Below are 26,027 nucleotides of genomic sequence, written 5' to 3'. Positions count from 1 at the left end.
AAGTCTCTTCTGTAGTGGAATTAACACCATATTATGTGAGCATACTCTTATCATGAAGGCCCAGCAGCAGATGGAGACATGAAACTGAATGCTTTTCAATGTATGTAATATTCATTCACTGTGCAAATTTAGAAAAAGCATCTTGGCTGATTGTAGTTCATTTTAAAGCCAATATTGGCAAAATGATGTACTGATATTATCAGCATGTTGGTCGATGATTCCGATAATTCATTTTAAATACAATACAAGATGCCCAAATTTAAAGTGAATTGTTTTAAAAATGTATTTGTGCCAACCTTAATTAAGAATTTAAATATTGTCACTTGGGGTTTTCGGGGTTGTGCTTGGCATTACTTGTGCAGCTCCTGAGTCCAAGATGAATTTCCCATTGGGGGCAATAAAGTATATTGTATCGCACTGCATCAAACTGTATCGCCAATCGACTGATATACAGATGACGTGCCGATATTATAGTACATCCCTATTAAATTTCTTTAGGAAATTTGGGGCTTTCGAGAAAACATTCAGGGCTGGAGCCCCAGAGGCCTCCACCTGCTCCACCCCTGGTAAAACAATCTTTAGTCAACGTCCACTCTGGAGCTTTCAGCCATGTCCCACGATTTTCATCAGCGGATGGAGTTTGCCCAATTGTCATGACAATGGATCTGTTGACATTAAAGCTGATTTCATCTACAGCACTTTTAGGACTTCTGACTTGGAATTGGTCTGTTAAACTTAACAAGCTGATTGCTGATATGTTATATTTTATAGGCTGAGTGTATGTTTTATATCTGAACTGTTAGATTGCAGAGTAGACGTAAATTAGGGAGGACATTAAAACACAGGACTGCACGGGCGTCGGTAGCTTAGTGGATAGAGCCGACGCCCCATGTATAGAGGCGATACCTTGCTGCAGCGGTCGCGAGTTCGACTTCGGCTTGCAACCCTTTGCTACATGCCGCCCCCCCACTCTTTCTCTCTCCCCACCTCACAGTCTTCACTCTGTCCTGTCCATTAAAGGCATAAAAGCCAGAGTTCCTTAAAACTGTTCTTGAGTAATTTGACTAACTGAACTTAGTAGCCAACCACCACCAGTAGAGCTATTTGAAACTGGTACCAGGGCATCAGACAGAAACAGCTCTGCATTAAATATAAAGTCAGTCGATGCAAAATCTTGTCTAAATGGATGAATCTCAAACACACCCACACAGATGTCAGCTGCAGTGCACCGAGTTCCTCCACGGCCGCTGGTGATTTCTCCATGTGAGGAGGACGTGGAGAAACATTAGACTCAGAAGCTACGGCTCGTTGCAACACGACTCAAGAGAGCAGACAGAAACAGAGTCCGCAGTAATGGGCTACGGTCAAGACTTTCTGTCTGGACAACAGCTGGTTTCCCAATTAAGGGGAGACTCAGAATGCTTTCCACATCTAGATAATATAATGACAACTGCCCCGTTCGCTTACAACATGTCTGTCCCTGAGCTGAACCTGGCCGTAATAAAACAGACCATGAAGACGCAAAAACTTGATGAAGTAATTTATGGTTATAAAATGGCACCCAGACTTAGAATTACAGCTGAGGGAAGACTTACTGCTCCGCTGTCCAGCTTAACAAGATGGATTTGCCTGCTTTTTAAGCTATTGCTTCAAACCGAATCAAACCATAAAATGTGGATTTTTGCAAATAGGATAATGGCTGTGTATGTAGTAGTTTTCCGTCTAATCCTCTGGAAACATTTCGACCTGACAAAGATCCAAGTACCATCGAAATGTTGTCTTGATTCCACTTTTGTGGCATGGGGTAAGCATGCATTACTTTCTTCCTTCATGTACAGTTTCTCGAGGACCTTGCACCTATGTGTATTCAACCCTACAGTTTAGCCATAATGGGTAAAATCAAACATTTGGGCCACATGACCTTGACAATCTGTTTTCATATAATGTTGTCACATTTTAAAGAATACATCTGAGGCACTTGGGGAGCCAGTGTGCACTTCTTTAGACACTGGTTAATACAATGACCCACTGAAGTCCAGTAAGTAGGTCACTGTTGAGATTTAACTCCGGCCAGATCTCTGCTGCCACCTGCTGCCAACAACTTGCACGTGACAGCCACTTCACTGGCACATTCTTGATCCAGTTTTTAGACACACTACAAATTTTTAAGATTTTTATTTAAGTAGCTAACAGCCTAATGGAACAATTTAGTTAACTGCCTACAACAGACGGATGTGTGATCCAATAATATTATTTATTTTTATTTGTAAACATTTATAGCCTGAGCTGATCTGTAATACCCGTTCCTGGCTGGGCCTCAAGATACAAAAGGCTCAGCATCAAAAATACAAGTACAGTGCAAAGTATGCAGACAGAAAAATACAAGACACAAACTGCAATACATAATTAGCACCATTGAATATGAAGCACCAAATTATTCATGACTTTATAACTGATTCAGAAATTGTTCCAGTTTGGGTTTAAAGTCTAAATCAGGATCCAGTTCTGTAAGTAAAGAACATTTTGAGTTATGTCTACTCCTCACTTTTTTTTTAAAATCTATCTATTATTTAACTTTATTTTCACTTAGAGCAAAATCACAAATTTGTCCCGAATGGTTTCATAGCAACCTCTTTCCACAGGCTGCTGACTTTTTTTTATTTATTTATTTTTCAATAAGTAAAAACCTCCAGAGAAGCATCCAAGGTGGGACCCCTTCTCCAGGATGATGGACAGACAATTACTGTTGGAAGTGGTACCACGCCATTGTGTCGCAAGTCACAAGTAAGTCTCAAGTCCTAGCACTTAAATCCCAAGTCAAGTCCCAGGCAAGTTGCATCAAGTCAACGCTGACAAGTTCCAAGCCCTGAACTTTTAGCTCTGAGTCCCTGAGTGATCATTATGCGCTCTTCACCAACAGTAATGCTGAGTACATTGCTGGTGTGGATGTACCTTGAAGTGAATCATACACTTATTGAGTGTCTTAGAGTTTATCTGCTCCCTGTAGATCAGAGAAGAGTATAGTGCATATTAATGTAGAAATATTTTTTCTCCTTTTATTTTTTATAAAGCATTACTTATGCATTTTTACATTATTATGTTATGTAGTAATTGTTTTTTATTTATTTTTTTCCCTCGTGTGTATGTACATATATTTGATTTATTATGCTCAGCGACACTGTGTATGTTAGAAAAAAAAAAATCATGAATGCTTTTAAAAATTTGTAGAGAATTGTATAACTTTGGTGTCATTTTCTCTACTGCCACTCAGAAAGTTAACGTTAGTTCTTCAGTGTTTTCTCCTGCAACGTGACTGTGTGCTGTTAGACTGGTTCAAACAAAGTGGATCATTTGAGGAATCAAGTGTTGACCTGCTGGGAATGAGTAGCAGTAAAGTTAGTTATTTCAGGAAATGATTTGTGGCTCACTTCTTAAATAACATACTTTTTCCTCTTTGGGTTTGAATGAAGGTATCAAGTGTTTTTAAGTCAAAAGACTCAAGTCCAGGTGAAGTCACGAGTCATTGGTGTTGAAGTCCAAGTTGAGTTGCAAGCCTGTGTCATGTAGCTCAAGGCCACACCTCTGATTACTGTCATAAATCATTAATCAATTTGTTGATGACAGACAATGAATATGCAGCTACTTTAAACCATTTAGTTAACGTTCACAAATGTAAGAATTTACTGCTTTACATATTCTGGAACTATAGAAAACTGAAAATCTTTGGATTTTGGACAGTTAATTAAGATATTTGATGACATCACACTGGTGTGCAGGTAATTATGATGGACATTTGTCACTGTTTTTGGTGATTTATGGGACAAACAACCAATCAAGGTAACAATCAATAATGAAAAATGTTGTTTGCAACCCTAGAACTGGACAGAAGTAACAACAGAACAACAGTAAAATTAAATGTAGAGAAAGAAAATTACACCACTGAGACAAGATACTGTGAAGAATGCTGAATGAGCATCCAGTAGGTGGCGCTTTTGCCACATCTATGAGTGACGAAGGCCTGCAGTGATTGAAGTTATATTGGTGATTAACTATATTAAAATGGTTGCAGAAAATCAGAGTATGAATTTGGATAAATTATTGCATCAGAGACAAATTATTTAATTTCCTTGCCCCACATTTCAGACTGAATAATACATTTTATAATCACCATGGCGCAGATTAATGTGGCTGCATCTATTTAGACACGGGCTCAGCTTTTCTTCATTTCAGCCAATGCACTCTGCTCGGTGGTTTATTTGAGGGGCCTGCCCACACAGAGCCTTCAATCCTATCCACTTACATTCGATCAATAACACTATTCCATTTATACAGCTATGACATCATATGAAGGCTTAGAAAAGCCATGCTGCGAGTGTTATTCTTGTCAAATTCCTGGCAACTTTGATAAAACAACAGTATATTATTGAATTCTGACTCACGGGTTTCAGACTGAGTCTCAGAAGCTTTTCATTAGTGCCTTTTTGCATGGGAGAATAACATCCCAAGGTGCAAGTCAAAGCTTTTTGCAATGTTTTCGGTGAAGCGGGAGGAGATGAAGGATGGAGCATGGCCTTTAGAGATGCAACCCCAGAGACAGGATGCACACAGAGCCATTGTCTCATCAGGCTTAGTATTCAGCTCACTTTGCTCTATCACCAGGGCCAAAGCTCAAATCAATTCAATATGGTGGCTGGCGGGGGACAGCTACGTGGTGGGTGCAGCCCACATACAAACACATCCAACACTAGTCTAGACACATAGGATGCAGCACAGTGGTAGTTATTCCTTCCCATGTTGCAATGTTGCCGCTCTGCGCTGTGCTACTCCAGCAATGTGCTGTCACATAATCCCTTTCACTGTGTCTGAGACATTTGGTGAATGTGTAACTAGCTCAGCACGTTTGGTATGAGTGATTTATGTGAAACCATGACATGCAAAATGAGGCGCAAAATATGTGCAAACTGAGGCGGTACAAGTGTGTACAGTAGAATCATAATGCATCTGTATATAAGTTACCTGTGTGACAAAGTTAGTCTCTGGTTGTGTGACCATAGAGTGAAGATACAGGAGTGAGTGAGGGCTCTCGCTGTGAATGACAACCCGCGAGTCTGACCTTGATGTGAGATACAGAGCTGCACTCTCAGACAGTGAGGCATGAGGCCCAAGTTGGCCTGATATCGGCTGGCACTCACCTCGTCATCTCGCTGTGTGTGTGTGTATATGTGTGTGTGTTTGTGTATTTATGTGTGCTGCTGGCCAGAGAGAGATGGAATACTGTAACCATCATCTGTTGCCATATGAATCATGCTGTAGCCCAGGAGGTGAGACCGTGCCACGGCTCTTCTTTCCATCTGCTCTGCTCTGAGCTGCGGGCTGATCCCAGGGAAGGATGAAGGTGGTCAAGTCAGGGCTTTTCACAGATACTTTCCAAAATTCAATGATATGATGAGAGTTGGCAAACTCATCGCCACCAACAGAGGATTTACTAGAATTTGGTACTTGATAAGTTGGTGTTAAAGGGACAGTTCACACAAAAATCCAAAACATATTTTTCCTCTTACCTGTAGTGCTGTTTATCAATCTAGACAGTTTTGGTGTGAGTTGCCAAGTGTTGGAGATATCGGCCGTAGAGATGTCTGCCTCCTCTCAAATGTAATGGAACTAAATGGTACTTGGTTTTTTGGTGCTCAAAGTGCCAATAAATAAATAAATAAATAAATAAATAAATAAATAAATAAACATTTGAAAAACTCAACAGCAATGTCTCTGACTTCCAGAAATCATGACCCAGTTACTCAAAATTTTTTATTCTATTCTATTTTTAGAAGGAATACTCAAATGTCATTTTTGAGCAATTTTGACAGCCCTACATCTACTGCTAGCACACCTAGCACCACTGAGCTAGCTGATGTTACAGCTCAGCCGAGGAGGACGCCATCAATGTTTACACCTCGCACTACCATGAGCCTCTTGTCCATGAGAAGATGTACACTTCCTTCTACATGGATACGCTTGACAGGCACAGTTCGGCAAAAAGAAAATAGTTCCTACATGAAAGTGCCAAAAAAATACATTTGAAAAACACTTTCAGAAATCATAACCTGGTGACTTAAGATAATCCAGTCCTTTCTACTGGACTGCACCAACCCATCACCTCGCAGGAGGAAGTGTGCATCTACTCATGGACGAGAGGCTCCTGCTCACGACAGTGCGAGATGTAAACGTCCTCCTCGACTGAGCTGTAACATTCGCTAGCTCAGTGGTGCTAGATGAAAAAAATCTGTTCACAACAACGTCAGAGTTATCATGATTAACAGAGTCCTAACCTCTGGAGAGAGACATTGCTGTTGAGTTTTTCAAATATATGTTGAGCACTACGAGCTGAGTGCCATCTAGTTACATTATATTTGAGAGAAGGCAGACATCTCTACGGCCGATATCTAACACTAGACTAATAAAAAGCACAACAGGTAGGAGGAAAAATACGTATTTTTGATTTTGTTGTAAAAGGTCCATTTAAGATGTGGCTTCCACCAGAAAAGAGCGAAAACTACTACAATATATTACATGTATACTTCATCATGATAGAATGACAGTGCTTTGAAACCATTTGGCACCACGCAGTCATTCAACTACAAATAGCTTCAAAGTCACCAACATTTAAATTGACCTTTACAAGATGTGAGAACAAGTAAGAGAACACAAATAAATGCCCAAGACAAACTGATTCATCATCTACTTTTTTATTGATGTTTGAAGCAGAAGAAAAACAAACAAAACCAAATCAAAGACAAATCCCACAGTGAACAGACTTTACCTGCTGGTCCTCTGCTGTTATGATTGGCCATGGACGCCTACGTTCCAGGTGAGAAGCGGATTGGTGACTCAGGGCCAGACGGTTCAACTGGTTTGGTTTGTTGATTTTGGGAGTTTTTCTGATGCTGTGAGAGAGACGCTCCCTGTTGCCTGCATGGTGAAGTATTGCTGCCCTTCAGGGAAGGCAGTAGGTTGTATAGTTATCTCCTGATTGGGCAAAATCACTACCCTGAAACCACACAACCTACTACCTCACCCCGTTCGAACATCAGAAGGGTCGTACAGGTTGGCGAGCACTGGTGTGCTGGAGAGCATTAAAGTAGCGTGACGAAAAAGACACTGAGTACATAAAAACATCTTATCACATTTTAAAGACTAACACATTTTATTTCTAGAGAAATTTGTAACACAAAAAACACTGAAAATGGTTAAAGCAAATATTTTATTTACCAAAAAAAATGCAACCATGAAAATCACAAGACAGAAAACTACCTACAGCAACAACCCTAAATGACCTACAACGCTGCAAATGAGTTCTTAGCTGTCAGCAGGTAAACATGCACACTCCAGTGTCGATCCAGATCCAAAAGCTCCAACATTGGCATCTGATGACATTACAGCCACTTCAGGAAAGACAGTAAGTTGTATAGTTATCTGACAGGAAGGGTATGACCCTAAAACTATACAACCTACTACCTCACCCCAAAGGACAGTCTTTAAAAACAAAGTCATTTCAGGTCCCCCGTTCATGCAGGTAATCCGCTTTGACACACCTCGATGAATGCAAAACAGCAGTTATGATTCACTGAAACACAAACACACATGCCACTCTCCTCTGGGACGCCTCACCGGTGTGACCAGAGTGTGTGTGTGTTCAGAACACAACGTGACAACCTGGTCACCCGGTTCATGGCTCCAGCTCGGGGGGAATTCAAATGATCCAACAAGGTGCATATGTCCCAAACAAATTTTATGGCCAAGGTTTTTCCATATTCAAATGTGACCAGCAAATAACTTAAGGGGTAGTGTACACTCAAAATAATGGATGATAGTTTAACCTCAAACTATTACACGCAATGTTATATTCAAAACATACTGTCTCAAGAGGTCAAGTGATGATTAGAAAGACAAAAACTATATTTTTCTACCCCACATTATCTTTAATCTTTGCTTTTTTATTGTGAACCGTATGAAAGTTTTCCTCTTCAAGCCTTAATATTACAATATGTGACTGAAAATCCCTCTTTGGTTGAACTGCTTGCAACTTGTTGCAACAAAATGCCAATGAGGTTGCAAGTAGAAAATGCTTTAAAGGAAGAGTGTGTAAGATTTAAGGGGATTTAGAGGCAGTTAGCGGTGAGGATTGCCGATAACTTCTCCTGGTTATAATTCCTTCAGCGTTCACTGTTTAGAAGGTTTTTACTGGGAGCTGAATTTTCCACAGAGGTCTCTTCCTCTCCTAAACAAACCGACCTGAGGTCTTGTTCATAGGATCCATACTAAAAGTGTACGTGTGGACAACAGCAGGAAATGGCATGCAGCAAAAAATATTTGTGCCCACGCCTGACAGTGTGCAATTTCCTTTTCTAAATCCCAAATCAACTTGGAATTGTCTGCACATGGATCAGCTTTATATTACGCCCTCTAAACGCCCACATTCAACTATAAATGATGTATGCAAAGCCCCTCGTGAATGCTGATGCACAGAAATGAGCCTGCTGATGAGTGTCTTTATGGGTGAATCACGGCAACAACTGAGTGTCAGTGCAGTGTTTATATGTGTACAGCATTTAGACTGATTGTTTCACACCATGCCAAAAGGATTGTGACAGTCAGTGTGTCCCTGACCCTGGGATATTATAATTTATCTATCTATTTAAGTTTGTTATAATAATTGTGTGAGAGCCATCACTGGCGTTATTTCTAGACTTCAGTAATTTACATAATCTATACATGCAGGTGGTGAAGATGTATGTAAGGTGAGTGGAGCGGGAGCATGTATGGCAACACTGTGACGTCCCAAGTGCATAGTCGTGCTCATCTCAGTGATTTTTTACATACAAACACTATATGAAAACTAAAGTCGTACTTGGTGACACGTGCTAACAGTATTGGAAGATATTATTGAAAACTGTTGACGCTCTGTTTTGCAATTATCTAATGCTATTTGATGTGCGCTCCACAGCTGACCATGACCGTCAGCAGCACACAGTCTACCCCTCTCCTCTGCGCTCTGGATTTGGGAATGTGATGGTGAGACCGAGCTGATGAAATATTGAGCTGAGAGGTGCTTATGGAAAAAGTATGGCTCACGAGCATGAGCAAAAATAAAGTGGGTGGATTAAATGTTTATGATAAAGCGGATCTAAAAGTACCGTGTGATATGAGGCGAATTTAAACGTGTGAGAGACATTATTATACAATTCCTCGCACATTTAATTTCTACAATCTGGCGTCAATTCACCACCTCACCATCTGCGTCTTCAAAAGTGTTTGCAGAGGGGCTGCGAACTCAGACATGGGAAAGGCCTTATCTAGAGCCAGTGTTTGTCTGTTCTTGGCCACTGCAGAAACATGGCAGTGCAACACGCTGATCTCCGTAGTCGGGGACCTGCTCCCTATGTAGAAATAAATGGCTTCTTCTAAGGTAACAAAAACACAATTCTTTTTTTCCCAGTGATTATACAATAAAGAAAACACTTTATTTATATTTTATTTCTGCCACTATGTCCCCCTAAATCCTACACACTGGACCTTTAAAGAGTCACACATCAAAACGATTGGGAACCACTGTCCTAAAGTTAAGCATGACAGCTCCCATTGCAATAAACTGTAAATACTGATTCCACCATGCCTTCCCTTTCTTTCCTCAGTACTGATTTTGTGCTTCAGAGAGGAGAGTGTTAACAATAGTGACCAGTGTTGACAGTGGGCGAGCTCATGCTAGCTCATATCCTGGCCCACATGTGCGCAGCAGAGGGCCGCAGCTGCTGCCGTTTTTAATGTTTCTCACCTGGCTCTGTAGCGATTTCAGCAACATGTCAGGTAGCCTTCGTCTGAAAATCCCCGAGCGAAAATCTGCTACTTCTGCAACAAAGGAAATGGAGAAATACTTCAACACAGTGACTTTTACATTTGCCTTCTGTAGGATCAATCGCAAACATCCCAGCGGCTGACAGCATTTACAAGAGTGTTTAAGATTCTCGGGTGAAAACATATTGTCTGAGTTTGCTCGCAATTTGTGTATGCGGTTATGTGTATTTACAACATGCTCGTATGGAATTTTGTATGGCTCATAGCTCTGTGAGGGAAACCACAACATCCTGCATGTTTAACTGTCACACAATCTGCTGTAACAGAGTCATATCGGGGTAATCTTTGCTGGCATGTACCTCCACGGTAATATTATTCTGTCTGTGAAGGCACAAGTGTACAGCACAGCATAATACAGAACGGTATGTCTTGAGCTGAGAGGCCCCATGGTGTCTGCTCAGTGGTGAGTCTGAGGCTCTTTGCATTATTCAACACTGCCGTACTTACACCATAGCTCTGGATGAGTGGAGTGTAAGTATGCGCAAGCACACACCCTTAAAGGGTAACAGACACACACGAGGAGCACACAGACACTTTGCAGACAGAGGGAAGGATACAGTATGGCACCTACACATGTGCGTGTACACACATACACTAACGACAGAGGGACTTAAAGGGACAGTTCACCCAAAAATGAAACATACATATAGTTTGCCTTAACCGTAGTTCTATTAGTAAGTCTGGATTGTTTTGGTGTGAGTTGCCAAGTGTTGGGGATATCGGCCATAGAGATGTCTGCCTTCTCTTCAGTGTAATAAAGCTAGATGGCACTCAGCTTGTGGTGCTCAAAGTGCCAGAAAATACATTTAAAAAACTCAACAGTGATGTCACTTTACGAAATGATGACGCGGTTACTCCAGATAATCCACAGACCTTGTTGTGAGCAGTTTCATAGAGGGACTATTTTCTTTCTGTAGAACAGTGGTTCCCAACTGGTCCAGCCGCAGGGTAAAGATTTCTCCTTAGTCATTAGTTCAACGTCCACACAGTTGAAAATATTCAGCATCACACTTGAATTGGCCATGTTGTTGAGCTAATTTGCTGTCTCTCTCATGTACCTGGCAGTTAATCACCCACTCTACAGCAGAAAATGGCACTTCATAATAAAAGCTAACCAGCAAACCACTGTTATAAAACTACACCTACCCACTGCATCACCATGCAGAGGGAAGCGTGCATCTACTCATATACGAGAGGCTGGTTGGTGGGTGTAGTTCGGTAGACAGAAAATAGCTCCTACATGAAACTGCTCACAACAATGATGTGGATTATCTTGAGTAACCGGGTCATGAATTCCTGGAAAGAGACATCGCTGTTGAGTTTTTCAAATGTATTTTTTTTGTTGCTTTGAGCACCACAAGCCGAGTGCCATTTAGTTCCATTATATTTAAGAGAAGGCAGACATCTCTACAGCTGATATCTCCAACACCTGGCAACTCACATCAAAACAATTACCACTACAGGTAAAAGGGAAAATACATGTTATTGGTTTTGAGGTGAACTGTCCCTTTAATTAGCCTATTATGGATTTAAGCTCAAGCTAATTATGTTCAGTAAGAAAACAAATAAACTAATTTACTGTTTGCATTGTGAAGCTAAAAGAATGGAAGCATTTGATTACTGTTTTACAGAAAACTTCAATCACAAATGAAGCTGCACATTAAAGAACTTCTTCATCATATTCAAATCAGCAGTGTTTCAGCTTCACTCCTGATTTTAAATGCTTGAAAAGTAACTACATGTAGAAAACTGTCTGCTAATCGTGGCTCATATCTCCATTCATATCACAGTCTATTCTCATTGTGAAGCCTTGCGAAACGCTCAGCGGTGTGGGAGCCAGACTTCATAAGGTAAGGTCAGGGCATGGTGTCCTGTCAGTCTGCTGACTGGACATACTTCAATCTAATATAGTAGATGGCTCTGGGGTCCTGACCAACAGAGTGCATGTCCAGGAAAGCTATTGCTTTCAAGTGAAGCCAGTTGCCATCATCCAGTGACAGGATAATATTCACACTCGCACCCACACACACATACACACGTACCGCGGAGGACCAATATGCAACGCAAGCAGGCGTACACCCAGAGACATGTAGCCTTGTGCACGCTTGTTTAAGGCTCTTTACACAGTTACGTAATACAATCTAAAAACATCTCCTTTACTAAGAGCTCGTCCACCTGAAAATTCAGCCTTCTTAAAAGTGTGCAAACTCAGCAAGCACTCCTTCACTTGAAAGCACAGCATCTGTAACTGATACTCTGCTTCGGCCTTGCACCTCCATTAGCTGTTTAGAAGGGCTGGGGTGCAAAGTCCTGCTTTCCACACCTCATCGTCTCATAATGTCACAACAACACGTCCTCTCCTCGCGCTGCGGGACATGCACACATGAATGCATAAACAAATACACACACGAGGACGCAGTTTCGAATACACACGTTCACACAAACATGGAAAAATAGCCTTTGGAGGGGGAAAAAAAGCAAAACATGATATTCATTTACCTCATCGCATTTTCACACAGCGTTTTCACACAGCGACGGCACACACTGCTTAAAAAGCCACTTTAATTCAATCACACTTCAGTCTAAAGTGCTACAGTGCCTATCAATCAATACTGAAGCTGACTTTCACTGCAGCGAGAGTAAGATGGAGTGCTGTAACCTTGTAAACTGATCTGGTGGTTTGTGGTCAGTCAGTGCGGCGGGTAATTCGGAAAAATTAGCCGGACATTTACACAATATGTGTTCACAATCTTTATCATTTTCTATCAATTTCTACTCATTCACCAGGATTTTATTAAAGACAATATGGCTCAGTAATTTGTTTAGTGTATGCAGCCCAACTCGTCCATGTTCTTTATTCTTGACCTGTGTTTTAGTGTTGTGGACTTTTACACATTTAACATTTTTTTAATTTAATCTTTATTTAACCACAAAACAGATCAGGACATCACATTTTTTAAGAAAGTTCTGGCCACAATGGCTCCACTATTATGTTTTGTGCCTTCTAGTCAAGTGGAAGACTCCTAAATTGAGCGTTGTGTCAAATCTCAGTACCTTTTAGTTTAACAGAAATGTGTTTGTAGCAGTGTACTCATAAATATCAATTTATAGATGCTTGATTCTGAATATTTAAAGCGGTTTCAAAACTTGTTATCCACAGTATTGATACACTGGTACAACCTGCTCTTTCTTGCTCTATATCATTGTTGACATTTATTGCAGTCATTCTAGTGTCCTCTGCTACTAACCAGGAAAAGATGAGTCGTTGTTGTCATATTATATTTATTTTTTATAAAAAAAAAAAAATTTCCCCCCTTAATGTCAATTTTTTCCCACATGGTATCGGACATTGACACTTTTCAAGGTATTGTATGGAAGTTAGAAATTCCAGTATCGTGACTGTAAGAGCCCCTTAAGCACATATTTATATTTGGCACATAATATATATCGCTATTATTTAAGTTTACACAACATTTTCTGTATATTTTAAATAGTGTATAGCAATGGGCTATACTGAGGGTATGTTTATATTAGGGCTGTCAAAATAGCGCGCCAATTTTGATTAATCAATTACAGAAAAAATAATGCATTCAAAAATTTACGCCGATTAATCGCTTTCCATGGTGCCCTTTGACCTGATGCGTCATTGAAGGCCACAGTGGCTTTGTCACATGATGGAGGCAGACGAGACGACGCTGCTTGGTCTCGTGAATGCAACATTTACATTTAAAAAACAGCCAGATGGAACTGTTGATAGGAGCACTGCTCTCTGCAATTTCTGCAGTAAGTAATTTTTGTACTATCAAAGCACTTCAAGCCCGAAATATTACCGCAACGCAAAGCTATTAGCAGCCAACCAAAAGGTCCGAGCTAGCGCAGCCTCTGATGCTAACGCTAGCGGCCAGCCTCGTCAAGCCACACTAGACCAGGCGTTCAGATGCAAACTGAGCAAGTCTACCTGTGACAGACTCACTAACTCCCTCACAAAATGGACTGCAATAGACGGCAGACTAGTTTCGGTGGTAGAGGACAGGGGGACAATTGTGTCTAAAATCCAGCAGCTTTACTACGACACATCTACCAAAATTCATTTGAATTGACATTTTTAAAATACTTTAACAGCAAAAGCTGATGTATGTAATTAATGTAGATTAATCGATAAAAGAGCATGTAATTAATTAGATTCATTTTTTAATTGCTTGGCAGCCCTAGTTTATAGTTATTTATTTGTTAGAATACAGGCACAAGTTATTTTCACCAGGTATGGTGCTGTAAAGCAGATTAGTGGGCATGACAAAACGAGATTGTGGATAACGTTGTGCATAAAGACAACGTGAGGTTCGCGCTGGTTTGGATCATAGTAATTTCAAGTCAAAACCGAGACACCTCACAAACTAAGTGGCCTAGTAACTTTGGAATGTTGAAGCGGCCACTTCCATGACAACACTTAAGTGCCAAAATGAGCTCTCTAGCGCCACCTAGGCACACTAAAATGGCCGCTGCAGCCCATAGGAATGTCATAGAAAGATCACAAAACTGGCTTGTTCGTCTCATCTAGACCTACAAATCACCCCTGACCTAAATCCAACAGGAAGTGAGCTATTTGCCCTTTCAAAGTATCGTGTCGTTTTTCAAAAATTCTCTTTCTCAAAAAGTATTTCCTCCTACACCATTTATCCTATCGGCTTCAAACTCGCACACATGACAGCTCAACCCATGCTGAATATAACTGCTGAATCACTTTGTCATTACTCGAATGGCTTGGATTTTATAAGCGCTCAAGGTGATGTGACACAAAACCTCATGACGATGGGGCCAACACATCTTTAACTTGTGACTAAGATCGCATTTTTGACTCCACAAACATAAAAACTATATGTCTGCGTTCGGGGCGAGTGTATCTCTCTGCTGGTATGATCAGATTGACGATTGGACCCACGATTTGGGAATTCAAGGGAGGGGTTTGAGAGATTTTAATCCCATGTTAAAGTGCTTGGGCTGTCACCTTGTCTCTCTCTCAACTGCATGCAGCTCATTACTCAGCATAACAATGGCTTCACTCTGACAGACATAAGCCTGTCTGTGTGTGTGTGTGTGTGTGTGTGTGTGTGTGTGTGTGTGTGTGTGTGTGGTAACAATCTTTAATGGACAGATTACAGCAGCATTGATCAAACTGACCAGCTCATGTGGCTCATTCCTACAACTTCCTAAATATTTGCCTGATAGCAAAAACATGTAAATACAAGATTTCCAGGTCAAATTCTTTTGCCTCATTTAGAATTTGAATCAAATCTGTAGCTACAACTGTGCTGCAGCAGTACATGATCAAATACATGTAGTCCTGCTCAGTTTCTCCACTGACATTAACTAATATATATTTGTGTCTGCCTGCTGTTACTTATATCCTCACAGCAGCCAGTACACATCAATCAAGCTTTCACTAGGTCACATGATTTCAAATGAATATGGATGTGTCGTTTGATCATCACACATGTCAAAGTTTCATTAGGTCACATGGCTTATGTCTACAACTTTCAAAATATAAGTTCACACCACCTTCATAAGAACCCTTTACTTTTTTAAAAATGAACTTGAAAATGAGCGCATTCATTTGTCTTCAACAGGTCAAGAGGTTTTAAATTATTTTAAAACTGACCTTAAAAGTATTTCCATTTATTTTCATTAATGTTATTTCTCTGAACCCAACTGAATGACCTGGAGGGTTACAACAAATTACCTCATTTTAAGTACAAGTCCATAACAGAGTGTTACAAACATCAGGAAAGTATACACATCTTTGAGGAAATGTTACACTCCAAAATTACAAGCTCCTTTGTTCAATCACCACTTTAGTCTTTGTAAAAATTGTTTTCTTTTATGATTTACTCTCCTTTATAATTCATGTTTTATCCATGTTAATGTTTGGTATCCTGTTAAAATGTATATTATGTATTTATATATTCATGTGCTCGCATCACAATGTGTTACACAACAAAGCAAGGTCACCACAGACCTTTGTTTTTTACAGTACACGGGGAACACTTTAATTCTCAACAGTATGACAGACGCCATTTTGTTAACATTACATAAGTTATTTATTATTACATTTCATTTCAATGTGGATGTTTTGAAGAAGACATTTTGTTTCCATAGCTGACATATCACAGGTACATTTTAGTTAATACATCAGTTGAAAATTAAATACATATTGTAACATACTGTAATATAAAGTCCCTCTATTGCCAAATATGACCTTGCGTTCTCTTGACATTGCTTGTTTTATCGACATTTCGACTCTTATGAATAATTCGCACTGCCTACATGAGCTGGAGGCCGAAACAGCAATACTCCAAGGTCCCGCCCAACACTGCTAACAGCTTTATTTATTATTATTACAGAAACATGTTTATATTCCTCAAGGTATTGTAAGGCAGCTTGAATTAAATAGAGCTACAACGACTAGTCGATACATTGCTTAGTCAATCAGAAACAACAAAAAAAGATTTTACATATTTTTTTATAATCGGTTCATCATTTTCAGCACTTATTCAAGCAAAACTGTCAAATCTTTAATGCAAGAATTGTCAGCTTTTCTTTTTCATTTATGATAGTAAATGAAGTGTTTTTGGATTTTGGACAGTTGCTTGGACAAAAGAAGCAAACTGAAGATGTCACTTTGAATTCTGGGAAAATTTGATGAGCACTTTTTTCATATTTTTTTGACATCTTATAAACTAAACAATAATTTGTGACAATAAAATGATAAAACGTCTCCTCACTGTAGCTCACTCTTCATCTTTTAAGCACTTAACTGCACTCTTCTTCAGACTCTTCCTCGGTTCTACCCTCCTCAGTCTGGATGCCTTTTGGCACCACAAGATTATATGAGTGCTCATGCTTGAGTTGCAAATATGTCTGTGTACAGTATTTGTGCTCATTAGTCCTTGTGTTTATACATATGTGGCTTCCCTTCCATCGGGGATGTGGTCAGGAATAACTAGACTCCTGTGTGCATGTACTTCTCCCTCGTCTGTATACATCTATATGTGCGCCCCTGGTACAAGTGAAGTGGTGTCTGGGCGCAGACAGGAGGAATCCAGATAGACACGGTGGAGCATTTATAAAGGGAAGCATGGCTTCTGTGCCCCCCAACAGCCCCCTCTGGGTAGCACAGCAGGCATGACCCATCTATTTATACCAGGGCCGGGGGGGAGGCAGCGGGAGGAGGGGGGAAGGACAGGAGCGGGGGGAAGAGGAGAGGCTGCATGGGCAGGTCCTGTTACACATGCCAGGGGGGATGGCTGGGGCAAGCCACAGGGGGATTCTGCTCAAAGTCAGACAGGCTAACCTCCCCGTCACCTCTGCATGAGGCCGATTGAGCTAGCAAACCTTGTGCGAGTGTGTGTGAGGAGAGGGGAAGAAGAAGGGTGTGTATGAAGGTGTCTAATTGTAGACAGTGTGTCTATGGGTGTGTGAAGCTACAGGCATGCATCAGTGCACGCATACTGTATGCTTTGTGTTTGTGTGATCTACATATGTACATGTGTGACAGAGTGTGTATGTACTCGCGCCTATGTGCATAATGTGTGTCTGCCTGTCAGGCTGTGAGATGAACCGGCCCCAGTGACTTACCCCCCTCCCATCCACCCCTCCAGCCCCCAGCACAGCCATAAACATGCCAGGTGAAGAGGGCTGGCTTAGGCAGAGTTAGCTGATCCCAGTGCAGCCCCTCGGCCCCATCTTTAGAGGTAAAAAACGACCCCAATCATTGTAATGACAGGGCACGCAGCAGGGGTCGCCCAGACCACTCAGTCCAAACCTTGCCAGCTGCTTCTCATCTCTCACACACAGTATACAGTCACATGTACATAGAGAAACATACACACACTTGCACGCACGTGTGTGCACACATACACGCTACGGCTGCAGGATGCACAGCAGGGCGCAGGCCTATAGAAAGGTCTACGGGGAAAACTACTTGTTTATGAAGGCTTGGCAGGTGTCTGTTACGATTGCATATCAAAATACAGATGCCTTTTAACAGTTTCCATCGTTGTGCTACTTAGTGCGCATGATAGTGAAGCCTATATTAGACTGTAAAGACAAAAAACACTGATGCTTTGTGCTACATTAATAACTTAAACTGATGATTAAAGCAAGAGCACTTACCATATTAATTATTAGATGTTTAAATACAGAATGAATCTTTTGTCTTTCATAAGTGGTATAAGTGCAAAAATGCGTTTTCAGGCGTTCTTTGCCTTCATTTTATCCATTATTTTCTTATATCAGTAGATCTTTGCACATGCTTGAATGGCTCTCCATGCTGTAACCACAGGCAGAAAAACAAATCTATGTCTTGATCAAATTTGTACAGTGGAAGCGGCGTACAGCCTATGGCTGCTGCAGCAGCGCCGGTCCTACTTTAGGGTTATAAGGTTAATGGCCTGTAGAAGGTTATGATCAAATTGATATTTCACATTAATCAAATTCAAGGACACATAAGCACTAAAACTACCATGAAGTCTATTAGGAGGCGATGTTTTCCTGCCAAAAGCAACAAACTCCAGCTGTTCTGGCTGAATGATTTGGGATATTTTCCCACAATGCACTACGGCTAAACACATCTAATAAAAATACATTGAATATTGTATTGTTTTTTTGCTCATGTAAAGATCCAGAGGCTCAGTCTTTGTGACTCCACACTAATGGAAGCTGGTGAAACGTGCATTGCCATGTGGCTGCTGATGACCTGTAGGGCCCCCATCTATTAGGACAAGTCTTTAGTCCTGACACGTCTGCATGCCCAGCTCTGCTCTGGCCTGCCTGCAGGGCCCCTTTCAGCTTGGGCAGTGCCCCATCGAGCTGCATCTGTCGCCAGCTATATTTAGAGGGTGGGACAAATACCTTTCTCCCTGGATATGAACTTCAGCTGACAGACATCGGGCCGGAGTAGGCAGACAGGGATCTGTGCAGTTTGTAACCTTGAAGAGCTCGTTACCCCCAGGCTACAGCTGGCTGTAGTCAGACTCACTTCAGTGGTTAGCAGTTACAGCTAAAAGCTAAGGCTGTAAATACAGCACAGTTAACCACAGTTAGCATTGAAAAGCTTGATTTGGCAGCAGTTATTACCGCCAGTGCCTATAGTTCCAGGACTGCTGCCAGCACGAAGGAGAAAATATAGCAATGTACTCTGATAAAGAGATTTAATACTTCTCCCACTGTGAGTTATAAAAGAATAATGAATGAATTTCTGTGGATTTGAATCCCCTTCAAATACTCCTACATTTCTGCCTATAAGCATTTGTGTGTGTGGCAGTGCCAGCGCGGCAGCCAGTGTGTGATATGTGACCATGTTGCATGGCCATCTGCTCTATATAACCATAAACAAACGCAGGCAGGCCAGCTTCACAGTATCATTTCCAAGAGGTCTAGGCCGGGTAAATGTATTCATGCTTTGGTCTCTGGGTAGATGCTGTAGAGATATGCCCCAGAAACAGACCACAGTTATGCAATAGCATTCATAATTCATTCCACAAACACAATATGGAGGCCACTCTGTCCCATATGCAAACACATGGCCAGATTAAGGACTGGGGAGCCAAAGGGGACAGAGTGCATTCTGAACTGTTAGCAAAAGCCATTGACTGTGTGTCTGTCTCAATGAGAGCTTGTCAGTGACAGGCCTAAATAGGCCAGGTCTTACTGCTGGAGGGACCTCTGCTATATTTTGCACCTAGAGTCTAAATCAGATACATGCCAGCAAAGATACACACTGATACAGTGAGAGACTTTATACAGCATCGCTCCGAGCCATAAACCGATATGGTACACAGATATACACTCCTGTGCTCTTTTCCTGTGTGTTCTGTCAATATGTTCTGCCCCACTGACGACAAGGTTTTCTGTGCATACACATATAACATACACATGTTGCTGCTTTTACATTCCTCAGAGGTCCAGTGTGTAGGATTTAGGGGGATATATTGGCAGGAATGGAATATAATATAATATGTTTATTTTCTTTAGGGTACAATCACCTGTGTTTTTGTTACCTTAGCATGAGCTGTTTATAGCTACATAGGGAGCAGGTCTTTGCCAATGGAGTCTGCCAAGTTGCACTGCCATGTTTCTACAGTAGCCCAGAACGGACACCGAACTTAGCAGCCCCTCTACTACAAGCCAAACACTGGCTTTTTCGTGTTTTAGTGTCACCCATTCTGCAACGAGCCAAACGGCATTGGAAAGACACTGATTTTTAACGTGAAACTGCTTTATTCAGTGATTTTACTGGTTTAAATCAGTTTATTTTGGAGAGGAAGAGACCTCTGCGGACAGTTTGCCTCCCTGTAAAACCCTCCTGAAAAATGAAAACTGAAGGCATACATGTTGACGTCTTCTACATTCTTTAAAGGTCTAGTGTGGAGGATTTAGGGGGATATATTTGCAGAGACTGAATATAATATACATTCTTCTATAGTGTATGATCATCTGAAAATAAGAATCGCTGTGTTTTTGTTGCCTTAGAATGAGCCATTTATAGCTACATAAGGAGCAGGTCCTTGTCCACACAGTCTGCCGAGTTACACCACCATGTTTCTACAGTAGCCCAGAACGGACACCGAATTTAGCAGCCCCTCTACTACAAGCCAAACAGCATTGGAAAAAACTCTGATTTTTAACATGAAACTGCTTTATTCATTGTTTTTACCTGTTTAAATCACCTGGCCTGTTTGTTTTGGAGAGGAAGAGACCTCTGCGGACAATTCGGCTCCCTGTAAAAACCTCCTGAATAATAAAAACTGAAGGAATCCTAACAAGAAGTTCGCTTGGCGCAATCTGCAATCCTAGTTGCTAGATTCCACTGAATCCTACACACTGGAAGTTGACACACTGGTCAGCTTACCTGTTAAGTTACAAAAAATAGTTAACAAATCGTGTGTGTGTCCCTGTTTAGGATGCTTCCATGAGCTAAGTTTAGTGACAGCAAGCAAGAAAAAATATTTTAAAAGAGAGAAAAATAGGAACTGTTTAATACGTAGAGGCAAATGCCATTACCTGTGAGTGTGGTGGGTTATGTAATAAGTGTGCAACAGATGAATGTTGGGTTTTTAAACTGAAACAGTCCCAAAAGTAAAGTGGGCTTCATCTCTCATGTTGAGATAACGCTTTCATTTTTATGGAAGCCAAAAGACAAAAATCACAAATGACAAAAGCAACTCCTGACACATCAATTTTCTTTCCCTCTATGACACAACGTAGTATTAGCTAAAATGATTCAGTGTGAGTTTCTCAGGTAAGTTAAGCAACAGGCTGATCAAAAGAAAAGCAGCAGCAGACACCTACTGAAGGCTTGATATAGTATCTGTGGTCTTGGGATCAGATGAGAGGAGGATTTTAATAACATCTGCACATGTAATCAAATGCCTGGCACATACAGGATTCCAGAGCCGCAGGCAGCTAGCTATAGTAGCTAGAGGTTGTAGGGTGGGGCCCGGGGTTACTGAGTGCATATGATACATGCACAGTTTAAGGTTGAAGCTCCAGCTAACATTGCGCTGCGGTTAGGGTGGAGGCAGGTACATAAGCAGAGGTTAAAGCTGCACTCGGGATCTGTAGCACCATAAGCAGGCAGGTTGTGTTACTGTGGGGGCCTGGCTGCTGGGGACTCTGGAGGAGAAAGAGGGAGGACTGATGGAGGGTGGAAGGGGGTCATGCAGCTGTGGGCCCTGCCAGCACATTTGCCCCAATGGAAAAGAACCGTTTGTGGCGTCCACCCAAGGTCAGCCCTTTGAGAGGAAGAGCTGGGAAGGGTCCAGAGCGGAGGCTGCTTGTTTGCATGCAGTCAGTCGGCAACAATTAAAAACCCCTCTCCATCAGTAAACGACATATGAAGTGTTCTATCAGTTCACATTTGGAGCAACTCTTTCCTCCAACTCCTGCCACTCCTCTCTGTTTATTTTAATTCGCTCCTCGACCCAGCATCCAGTTGCACCCACTTTTTCTCCCCCACTTTGCTCTGTCCCTCTCATCCTGCTACCTGACTACTTTGGCAGCGATACACAAAATGGCGGCGGGGAGCTGAGAGCTGGAAGGCAGAGAGTGGAAGCCATTTTCTAACAGATCCAGGCCCCAGCACAGAAAGAGTCAAGACTTCCTATGCCTAGTGGACAACTAAGATTACACCCCAAGTGTTTTTCTGTGCATGTGCACTAAAGATTATGTTTGTTTTTGTTTTTTTAAATCGACTGCGCTAACAAGCCATTGGGACCACTTGGCCTTTCAAATGGGATAAAGGCACAATACACAGCCATTATGATTTAATCTAATGCAGGCTCACATTGTAATACGTCTCAGGAAGAGAAAGAAAATAAATGTAGGCAGAGTGGTTCATGCCACGCATATGACAAATGAAACTTACGCAGCATCTAATTACAGCCTTCATCTCATTAAATGAAACGCAAGACAATACAACCGCATTACAATACATCATTAAATAACAACATATTCAATTTACAATACATTATGGTACTTACAATGCTGCTGCGATCGCCAGTCTGTCTGTACGTGATTTCACTTGTTGGCCAAATTGTTTGTGCCTGTGGCTGGAGTCAAAACCCATCTCACTGCCTACAAGAGAGACACAGAGAGACAGACAGAGAGTGAGGACTGTAGAGTCGGAGGCAGAGACAATTTACAGAGAGGAAGAGAAAACAATGGAGAGAAGCAGAAACAGAGAGAGTGATCGGTTGGAGAAGCCAGCAGCAGCCACAGCAGCCAGCAGCAGCCACAGCAGCAGCAGAGGGCTGTAGGGGCTCCTCTCTGTAGCCTGTTTACTAATAAGCTCGCCCCACAGTCTTGCCTGGCCAAGGAAACTCATTAGTGGAACATGTAACACACCGCACCCTCTCTGCTGGCCTGTGCACCGGCCAACTCTCACTGCCGCATGCTCACCCAACACCAACACACGAGCTCCACCGTGGCCTTGGCCTTGCCCACTCGCACCCACTCGCTGCATACGTGCACACACACTTTGGCATGCTGCATTACTGAAAGCCCACAGTGTCATGTGCGTGGGTGAAGTGGTGCGTTATGCGTGTACTTGTGAGCATAATAAGCGATTTTCTGCACATGCAGCACAGTATGTTCACGTTCACACATGAGGGCATGTGCAGACTGCGCGGCGTTAATGTACGAGGCAGCTTTTGACATGTGCACGCGTTATCCTGCACGTACGTGGGCGTGCGGTGCCGGGTACCATCGTGTGGAGGTGAAATGGGACAAAGGAAAAACAGAGGTATTTAGTCATCATTAGTCAAATCTCAGATTGCGTGAGGGTTGTCCTCTAGCAGACCAAGGAGGACACTGCCAATTAAGGGCCTCCGCTCAGTGTGGTGGCGGCTGCTGAAGGGTGATAATTCTGTACAAGGACGCTAATTGCAGCGCAGGACACGGCCTTGCCAGGGAAGGGTATTTTATATATTGTTTCTAACGTTTGTAATTACAGTGCAGTGCCTTGGACCGCCGCCAGCACATGTTTATGGGCTCATGAGTAACCCAACTCCTCCAGCCCATGGAGGGAGATTCATGCCCGAGCTGTGCACTCACTGCACTCTGTGTGCAAGTGTGTGTGTGTGTTGTTTGTGTGTATATGCATGTTGATGACTCATGAAGCCTGGGCGAGTATGTGCAGAGGGGATAGTCTACAGTATATTGGTCTCTGCCACATGGACGGCTGCAGGAAAACACAATACAGTATACTGTATGCATTCTTTAAACTGATCTCTGTTACAAAATATTTTCTTTTGTTAATTTAAACGGACATTTTGAAGCTCTCTGTTAGAAAGGGTGACTCGTGTAGTCTTTGATTCTGAACCCTGAAGTTTTTTGTCACTCTACCATTACACAGCAGTGTAAACAAGGAAACCTGAATACATAAACATGAGCGGAGTGCAGAGTTACACGGCAGAAATCAGCACCACAGCTGTAGAAACTGCAGTCAGGTCAGTAAAAGACATATCAAAGCACATGGATACTCAATATCAATTTTTCTGTCCCAGAATAGGCAACACAAAGATAGCCCAAGCCAATGGATTCGTACTTATCACCAAACGCAGCCAACATAATTCAGCTCGGCTCTGACGAACAGTAAGAAAGTGATGAAGTGGAGGTGAGGTGAGGGAAGGGATTTACAGTATTTTGATAGTCTGAGAGTTGCAGGCGAGGCCTTTCAACACTTCCAACTCTACCTCCAAGTGGAACAATTTTGCTGATTCTGCACTTTTTCGCTGACTAAATTGCCTTGGCGACAGCGGAGGCCAAAAGCTGAAGAAATATATGAGCGCTGGAAAAGAAAAGTTGAGTGGGCGCAGCTCAGCGTTATCTGGAATATCGCTTTGCCTGGCAGGTACATAAAACAAGGATCTATCCCGACAATGTGTGCAGAGAGACACGTGACGCTGTAGACTAGAGTCTCTCAAACACACACTGAACACACTGAGTGGCCAGAGGGAAAGAAAGCACTGAGTTTTTATTTGAATGATTCTATATATTCCATCTGCTTTAATGATATGAATCGCTCTGCCTTGAAGGAAGTTGTTTTAAGAGCGTGTACGAAAATCGCCCTTGTGTAAATAAATTGTGGAAAATAAAAACCCACAACACTTTGACATCAGCCAAAGGGCCCATGATGTAAAGGTGAAAGTTGCACAGGTCTCATTTCAGAACGTCTGGAGGAAAAGAGGGGGAGGAACAGGGGGAGGAAAATCTACATCATCTGTCACCCCCCGAAACTCTCCCCCAGTCCAATATTATGTCATTATGACTGTGCTCACCGTCTCTGCGGAGTTGCTGTGGTTTTGTGGATAAATTACATGTGACACTCCCAGCTGACATCCTGATTAACACAGGGAGAATAAAATGGCCCCCAATCCTCAGTAGTCAACAGGGTAATGGACTAATGGCTTCCATGTATGGCGAGAGAAACCAGGAAAAGCAGGTTTTAGAGACTTTGGTGTGTGTGTGCACGAGTGTGACATGTGTGTGTGTGCATCAGCATATGGGTGTGTAATTACTTGGATTGCTGAGCCTTGACATTTGTGCTTTTGTGCAATAATTTTGGAACTTGCAACCTTGGAAATGTACCGTATATGTGTGTGTGTGTGTGTGTGTGTGTGTGTGTGTGTGTGTGTGTGTGTGTGTGTGCGTATCGGGGTCTCGGGCCTCTTCGTCCAGCCTCTCTCTTCTCTTTTCAGGCCTGGCCTACTTCCTACTGTACTGTAGTGCTTATGCTGTGTGAGTGCGCCACAGCCTGTAGTGGCCACTGTAGATCCACTCATCTGCTCTCCCACATTCACAGTACAGGAGGGCAACAGGGAGACTGGCCAGCTCCTACCACTGAGACTCGATCTGACTACACCGTCGCTCACCTCGGGGAGATTTGAACAGCTTCGTCCTCTGACTGACAACTGCTAAATAAAAGCCCGAAGCAGACGTTACTGTGACTGACACAAGCACTGTAAAATCTAAGCGATTGTCTCACAGGTTTTTTTTTTTTTTGCAGAATGCACTGTGACCTCTGAAGTGTGAGGCTGCCAAAGTGGGAAATTCAAATCCACAAGCAGTGACCTGCTGGTGCTAACCTGCTGCACAGCGCTTTGCACCACTGCTTTGAATGTGTCAGTGAGAATACTGGACCTAAATCTGAGTCGACATATTCAATATGAACAGATTTTCAACCAGATTTTCAATGTCACGTCGAATTTTATTTTATGCATCCTTCATTTCCTGAATAAGTAAATGCAGGGAGCATCTATGCACTTGAACTTGAAAATTGAAAAATTAGAAAATGTGTCTGCTTCTGCTGCGGCAAGATTTCCACAATAAATAGTACATTTCTGGCCTCGTGGGTCATGTAAAAATAATGTCCGGTGATCAGAAAAAGCTCATTCTTTAACTTGAAAATATCAATAAAATATCTAAAAAATTTAATTTAAATATATCAGATATTTAACAATGAATACACGCTGTATCATTGTCCTGTGATTCAAACTATAAAGAATAAAATTCAATTTAATTGTTAAAGACATCAAAATCCCCTCACAGGACTACACATATGC

The 26,027-nt window shown here is 41.9% G+C and overlaps 2 long non-coding RNA genes across 4 annotated transcripts in view; one reads left to right on the top strand and one right to left on the bottom strand.

Annotated features, from left to right (window-relative positions):
* Positions 1–1,567: 1,567 nt before the first annotated feature.
* LOC125887629 (uncharacterized) lies at positions 1,568–25,844 on the top strand. The gene is made up of 3 exons (XR_007449192.1): positions 1,568–1,804; positions 2,681–2,784; positions 25,472–25,844. It is a non-coding gene; the product is annotated as an uncharacterized LOC125887629 (long non-coding RNA).
* The window catches only part of LOC125887628 (uncharacterized), a 51,938-nt gene continuing 32,645 nt past the window's right edge, over positions 6,735–26,027 (bottom strand). For all 3 annotated transcript variants that reach the window (XR_007449189.1, XR_007449191.1, XR_007449190.1), the window contains 2 exons: positions 22,446–22,539; positions 6,735–9,903 (listed from right to left, as the gene is read on the bottom strand). This is a non-coding gene — a long non-coding RNA (uncharacterized LOC125887628). The remainder of the gene's footprint in view (positions 9,904–22,445; positions 22,540–26,027) is intronic.

The sequence above is a fragment of the Epinephelus fuscoguttatus genome, linkage group LG4 (genome assembly GCF_011397635.1).
Source record: "Epinephelus fuscoguttatus linkage group LG4, E.fuscoguttatus.final_Chr_v1".
Classification (NCBI taxonomy): domain Eukaryota; kingdom Metazoa; phylum Chordata; class Actinopteri; order Perciformes; family Serranidae; genus Epinephelus; species Epinephelus fuscoguttatus.
This window is presented reverse-complemented; position numbering and strand designations above follow the sequence as displayed.